This window comes from Oncorhynchus tshawytscha, unplaced genomic scaffold (assembly GCF_018296145.1).
Source record: "Oncorhynchus tshawytscha isolate Ot180627B unplaced genomic scaffold, Otsh_v2.0 Un_contig_13380_pilon_pilon, whole genome shotgun sequence".
Taxonomy (NCBI): Eukaryota; Metazoa; Chordata; class Actinopteri; order Salmoniformes; family Salmonidae; genus Oncorhynchus; species Oncorhynchus tshawytscha.
The window spans coordinates 70001-76577 of NW_024608980.1; the positions used below are offsets into that span (position 1 = coordinate 70001).

Consider the following 6577-nt stretch of genomic DNA (forward strand, 5'->3'; position numbering starts at 1 on the left):
AAAGGTCTGACTCTCTCTCGCTCTCTCTCTCTCTCTCTCTGTCTCTCTCTCTCTGTCTCTCTCTCTCTCCCTCTCTGTCTCTCTCTCTCTGTGTCTCTCTCTCTCTCTGTGTCTCTCTTTCTGTCTCTCTCTCTCTCTCTCTCTCTCTCTCTCTCCTTCTCTGTCTCTCTCTCCCTCTGTCTCTCTTTCTCTCTCCCTCTCTGTCTCTCTCTCTCTCTCTCTCTCTCTCTCTCTCTCTCTCTCTCTCTAGGTGTGTAGGAGGTTGAATGGTGTCAGGTTAACCAGCTGTAAAAGTGCCAAAGACAGGACCTCCATGTCTGTGACTTTAGAACAGTGTATGTTGCTAAGAGACGAACACACACTCAGCAAGGAGCACTTTAACAGAGCACTGGACTGCATGAGGAGGTAGGGGCATAAGGATGTGTGTGTGTGTGTGTGTCTCCTCCTCCCCATCCTCTCCTCCCTGCTCCTCTCTTCTCCTCCTCCTCTCCTCTCCTTTTTAATTTGTAGTTTCTGTCAGGTTCTTTCAGACCAAACTGCTTTACTGACTGGCTTTCTGTTTTAGTTTCTCTCCATCTAACCTCTCTTCTTCTCTCCATCTAACCTCTCTTCTTCTCTCCATCTAACCTCTCTTCTTCTCTCCATCTAACCTCTCTTCTTCTCTCCATCTAACCTCTCTTCTTCTCTCCATCTAATCTCTCTTCTTCTCTCCATCTAACCTCTCTTCTTCTCTCCATCTAATCTCTCTTCTTCTCTCCATCTAATCTCTCTTCTTCTCTCCATCTAACCTCTCTTCTTCTCTCCATCTAACCTCTCTTCTTCTCTCCATCTAACCTCTCTTCTTCTCTCCATCTAATATCTCTTCTTCTCTCCATCTAACCTCTCTTCTTCTCTCATTGCTTTAAAAAAAATGATTTTACTTGCTTTCTTCTTCTTCTTCTTCTCCCCCCCACTTCCCCTCCCCCAGCTCTCGTCTCCAGCAGGGCCAGATAGTGGGTTGTTGGGACCCAGAGAGAGGAGCTGGGTCGTGGTCTGGGTTTAAGGGGGAACAGAAGACTCCGGCAGCACCTGGCAGACACTTCTATCCGGTAGCTCTCCTCCTGGTCACCTCACATCTGCTAGTGGTCTGGCTCATACTGAGTATGGTAGTTGTAACTGGGAAATAGAAATATGGTAGTTCTTTCTAAAAAGTCAGTTAAGAACAAATTCTTATTTACAATGACGGCCTACCGGGGAACAGTGGGGTTAACTGCCTTGTTCAGGGGCAGAACGACTTGTCAGCTCGATCCAGCAACCTTTCGGTTAATGGCCCAACACTCTAACCACTAGGCTACCTGCTCTAACCACTAGGCTACCTGCTCTAACCACTAGGCTACCTGCTCTAACCACTAGGCTACCTGCTCTAACCACTAGGCTACCTGCTCTAACCACTAGGCTACCTGCTCTAACCACTAGGCTACCTGCTCTAACCACTAGGCTACCTGCTCTAACCACTAGGCTACCTGCTCTAACCACTAGGCTACCTGCTCTAACCGCTAGGCTACCTGCTCTAACCACTAGGCTCTAACCACTAGGCTACCTGCTCTAACCACTAGGCTACCTGCTCTAACCACTAGGCTACCTGCTCTAACCACTAGGCTACCTGCTCTAATCACTAGGCTACCTGCTCTAACCACTAGGCTACCTGCTCTAACCACTAGGCTACCTGCTCTAACCACTAGGCTACCTGCTCTAACCACTAGGCTACCTGCTCTAACCACTAGGCTACCTGCTCTAACCACTAGGCTACCTGCCGGTTCTAATGGGACAATGCCAATCAACTACAATTATTGCAAAACCAATAAATACATATACAATGGTACCACTTCCAGAGTACTCCTTTTTCTGCTTTCTACTCTCTCTCTCTCTCTGCTTTCTACTCTCTCTCTCTGCTTTCTACTCTCTCTCTGTTTTTCTCTCTCTCTCTCTCTCTGCTTTCTCTCTCTCTCTCTGCTTTCTACTCTCTCTCTCTGTTTTCTACTCTCTCTCTCTCTCTCTGCTTTCTACTCTCTCTCTCTGCTTTCTACTCTCTCTCTCTGTTTTCTACTCTCTCTCTGCTTTCTACTCTCTCTGCTTTCTACTCTCTCTCTGCTTTCTACTCTCTCTCTGCTTTCTCTCTCTCTCTTTTCTACTCTCTCTCTCTGCTTTCTACTCTCTCTCTTGGTTCTGTTTTCTACTCTCTCTCTGTTTTCCTCTCTCTCTGGTTCTGTTTTCTACTCTCTCTCCTCTCTCTGCTCTCTCTCTCTCCTTTCACTGTGTGTCTCTGTTTTCTGTGTGGTTCTGCTTTCATCTCTGTGTCTGTTTTCTACTGTGTCTCTGGTTCTATTTTCTACTGTATCTCTTGGTTCTGTTTTCTACTGCCTCTGTCTTGGTTCTGTTTACATGTATCGGTTCTGTGCCCCTCTCTCTCTCTCTCTCTCCATCACTGTTGTGGTGTGTATGTGTGGTTGTGGTACATGTATGTGTGGTTGTGGTACATGTATGTGTGGTTGTGGTACATGTATGTGTTATCGCTTGGTCCTCTACTTTCAGCCCCGACAGTGATGCACATCAACTATGAAATTCTTTGTGTTTCATCCCCTGAAATCAATTGTTCCATTCATTCATCCTGTGCGCTTGTGTGTGTGTGCGCTTGTGTGTGTGTGCGCGTGTGTGCGTGTGTGTGTGCGTGTGTGTGTGTGTGTGTGCGCGCCGCACACATCTCTAGGGAGGGCTGTAGAATGGAGAACGTTGAGAAGAACATCAGAAGCAGGAAGTATGCTTTCAACAGCATCCAGCTGAAGACCTTCCCTAAACCCTACCGCCCTCCGGAGGGCACCTACGGGAAAGTAGACACTTAGAAGGAGGACGAGAGAGAACGGGTGGAATGATTGAGGGATGAATGAAGAACGGATGGATGGATGGAGAACCATAGAGGGATAGAAGGATGAAGAGACTGGAAAATAGACACTTAGGAGGGAAGTGTTCTATGTTTAATTCTGTAAATATTGAGTTTGACAAAATAATGAAAAACATTTTTAAAAGCTCAAGTGTTTTCCACACGTTTTCACACAACATGAAGGAATTTTATAGTAGCCTACTAGTTCTAGTTAGGAAGCGAGGAAGTCCATATTATGGTGCAAGAACACGTTCAGACCACTAGATGGCGCTACTCGTGTAGCTCAGCCATAACGCCTGAAATTCTGTCTCCCTCCAGCAGGTGGCGTTTTTTCATTGTGTCAATGAATAGTGGAATATTGTCAACAAAAGACATGAATGGTTTAATGATGTTTATTTGATTGAATAGAAGTTTGGGTAATACTTAAGTTGTTATGAAATCTACTGATATAACTAGGGACAACGTGACATCCCGGCAACTTCGAGAATCATATCGGAGTTGTTTCGAGGTGGCTATGCATATTCATGGCATGAGGCTTACGAGTATAGCATCTCTCTGGGAAGATGAGATTCTCACGATGGCGTTCTCCATTTTTTGCTTGACCTCATGATTGTCACGGGGACTCGTCTGAAGGTGACCTGCCGAAAGATGAATGGAAGTGAACATCTACCTGCCGTTTGGAAAGAATTCGGACCCCTTCACTTTTTCCGCATTTTGTTACGTTACAGACTTATTCTAAAATGGATTAAATACAACAACAAAAAAATCACACACAACGACAAAGCAAAAACAACATTTTTAGAAATGTATGCAAATGCATTGAAAATAAAAATGGAAATATCACATTTACGTAAGTATTCAGACCCGTTACTCAGTACTTTGTTGAAACACCTTTGGCGGTGATCAAGTCTTCTTGGGTATGACGCTACAAGCTTGGCACACCTGTATTTGCGGAGTTTCTCCCATTCTTCTCTGCAGATCTTCTCAAGCTCTGTCAGGTTGGATGGGGAGCGTCGCTGCACAGCTATTTTCAGGTCTCCAGAGATGTTCGATCGGGTTCAAGTCCTGGCTCTGACTAGGCCACTCAGAGAATTGTCCCAAAGCCACTCCTGCATTGTCTTGGCTGTGTGCTTAGGATCGTTGTCCTGTTGGAAGGTGAACCTTCGTCCCAGTCTGAGGTCCTGAGCGCTCTGGAGCAGGTTTTCATCCAGGATCTCTCTGTACCTTGCTCCGTTCATCTTTCCTCGATCCTGACTAGTCTCCCAGTCCCTGCCGCTGAAAAACATCCCCACAGCATGATGCTGCCACCACTGTGCTTCACCGTAGGGTTGGTGCCTGGTTTCCTCCAGACGTGACGCTTGGCATTCAGGCAAAGAGTTCAATCTTGGTCTCATCAGACCAGAGAATCTTTTTCTCGTTGTCTAAGAGTTCTTAAGGGGACTTTTGCTAAATCCAAGCGGGCTGTCATGTGCCTTTTACTGAGGAGTGGCTTCCGCCTGGCCACTCTACTATAAAGGCCTAATTAGTTGAATGCTGCAGAGATGGTTGTCTTTCTGGAAGGTTCACCCATCTCCACATAGGAACTCTGGAGCTCTGTCAGAGTGACCATTGGGTTCTTGGTCACCTCACTGACCAAAGACTCTTCTCCCCCGATTTCTCAGTTTGGCTGGGTGGCCAGCTCTAGGAAGAGTCTTGGTGGTTCCAAACTTCTTCCATTTAAGAATGATGGAGGCCATTGTGTTCTTGGGGACCTTCAATACTGCAGAAATGTTTTGGTACCTTTCCCAGATCTGTGCCTCGACCCAATACTGACCCGGAGCTCTACGAACAATTCCTTCTAACCCCATGGCTTGGTGTTTGCTCTGACATCCACTGTCAACTCTGAGACCTTATATAGACAGCTGTGTGCCTTTCCAAATCATGTCCAATCAATTGAATTTACCACAGGTGGACTCCAATCAAGTTGTAGAAACATCTCAAGGATGATCAATGGAAACAGGATGCACCTGAGCTCAATTTCGATATTTCATAGCAAAGAGTCTGAATAGTTAAGTAAATAAGGTATTTCTGTTTTTTATTTTGAATAAATCAGCACCAAAAAAATTTGAATGTTCTGAATATTGTACGAATGCATTGTATGTTTAGCCCACGTGTAAAAAAAAGTATATAAAATAATGAATGAATGAATAAAAAAAATAAAAAATTATAACATTATATAAAAATGGTGTAATAAAAGTCTACACCCCCTTCAACAGTATTCACATTTTGTTGCATTAAAGATAGATATAGATTATAGATTAGATGTATATATTTAGAATAGATTTCATTAGTAATGTTTTGATCGACACCAAAATACTCTATAATGTCAAAGTGAAAAGAAAATTCTACAAATTGTTACAAATTAATAAAAATGTTACGAAAAATATTGTTGTTATATTCACTCCCCCTTTTTTTTTGTTTAGGCAAGACTAAATGAGTCAAAGTCAAAGACTAAATGAGTCAAAGAAGACTAAATGAGTCAAAGAAGACTAAATGAGTCAAAGAAGACTAATGAGTCAAATAAGACTAAATGAGTCAAATAAGACTAAATGAGTCAAATAAGACTAAATGAGTCAAAGAAGACTAATGTCAAAGAAGACTAATGAGTCAAATAAGACTAAATGAGTCAAATATTTTGTTTAGGCAAGCCTAAATGAGTTCAGAAGTCAAATAAGTTACCTCATCAGGGTTGCCATGACAACCTCTTCCTCTGTCCCCCACCACCACACATACATCTGTTAGGATCCCTCAGCCCAAGTATTTGAATTTCAAGCACAGATTCCAACTACAAAGACCAGGGAGCTCTTTTTCCCCTCTCTTGAAAGCCTCATAAAAGAAGGGCAGTGATTGGTAGATGGGTAACAATAACAAATCAGACTCTTGAATTATCTCTTTTGAGCATGGTGCTGCATTCAACCACCCAGACATACCAAAGATGCAGTCATCCTTGAGCTGCAGCGCAGGAAGGACACTGCTTAGGAGTCCAAATGAGGCCATTTTGGTGATTTCAGAACGGGAATGGGTAATGGGAGAAAACTAAGGAAACTAAGGAACTAAGTTTAACTAACTAACTAAAACTAAGGAATACTAACCTATACTAACCTAAATGACAGAGTGAAAAGAATACAATTACATGCATATGTATGTATTCAGGGAGGGCAGGCCCACAACAATGGCCGGAGTTGAATGGAACAGCGCTTCACCTTAGTGACTGTTCCCTCTGCTCTATGACAACAAGACGCTAAAAGTAATATTGGAAAAATATAACTGCAAAGAAATATACTTTTTGGGCATAAATACAAAGCCTTCTGTTTGGGACAAGTCCAACACAACACTGAGTAGCTGCCTCTTTATCTTCAAGTATGGCGGTGGCTGCATCATGTTATGGGTATGCTGGGGAGTTTTTCAGGATGAAAAGAGATGGGATGGAGCTAAGCACAGGCAGAATCTGGGAGGGGGATCGAATACTTCTCTAAGCAAGGTATATTACGATTATATATATATATACTTTTTTTAAAGTTTGAATTTTTGACAATGACAATTAAATACTATTTTAATCCCACTTTTTAACACCATAAAATGTGAAGTGTGGATTTTCTATATGGAATGTTGCCCTCTTTC

General features: G+C 43.2%; 1 pseudogene; it reads left to right on the forward strand.

Annotated features, from left to right (window-relative positions):
* Positions 1-3295, forward strand: part of LOC112262190 — a 54844-nt pseudogene extending 51549 nt beyond the window's left edge.
* Positions 3296-6577: the final 3282 nt, after the last annotated feature.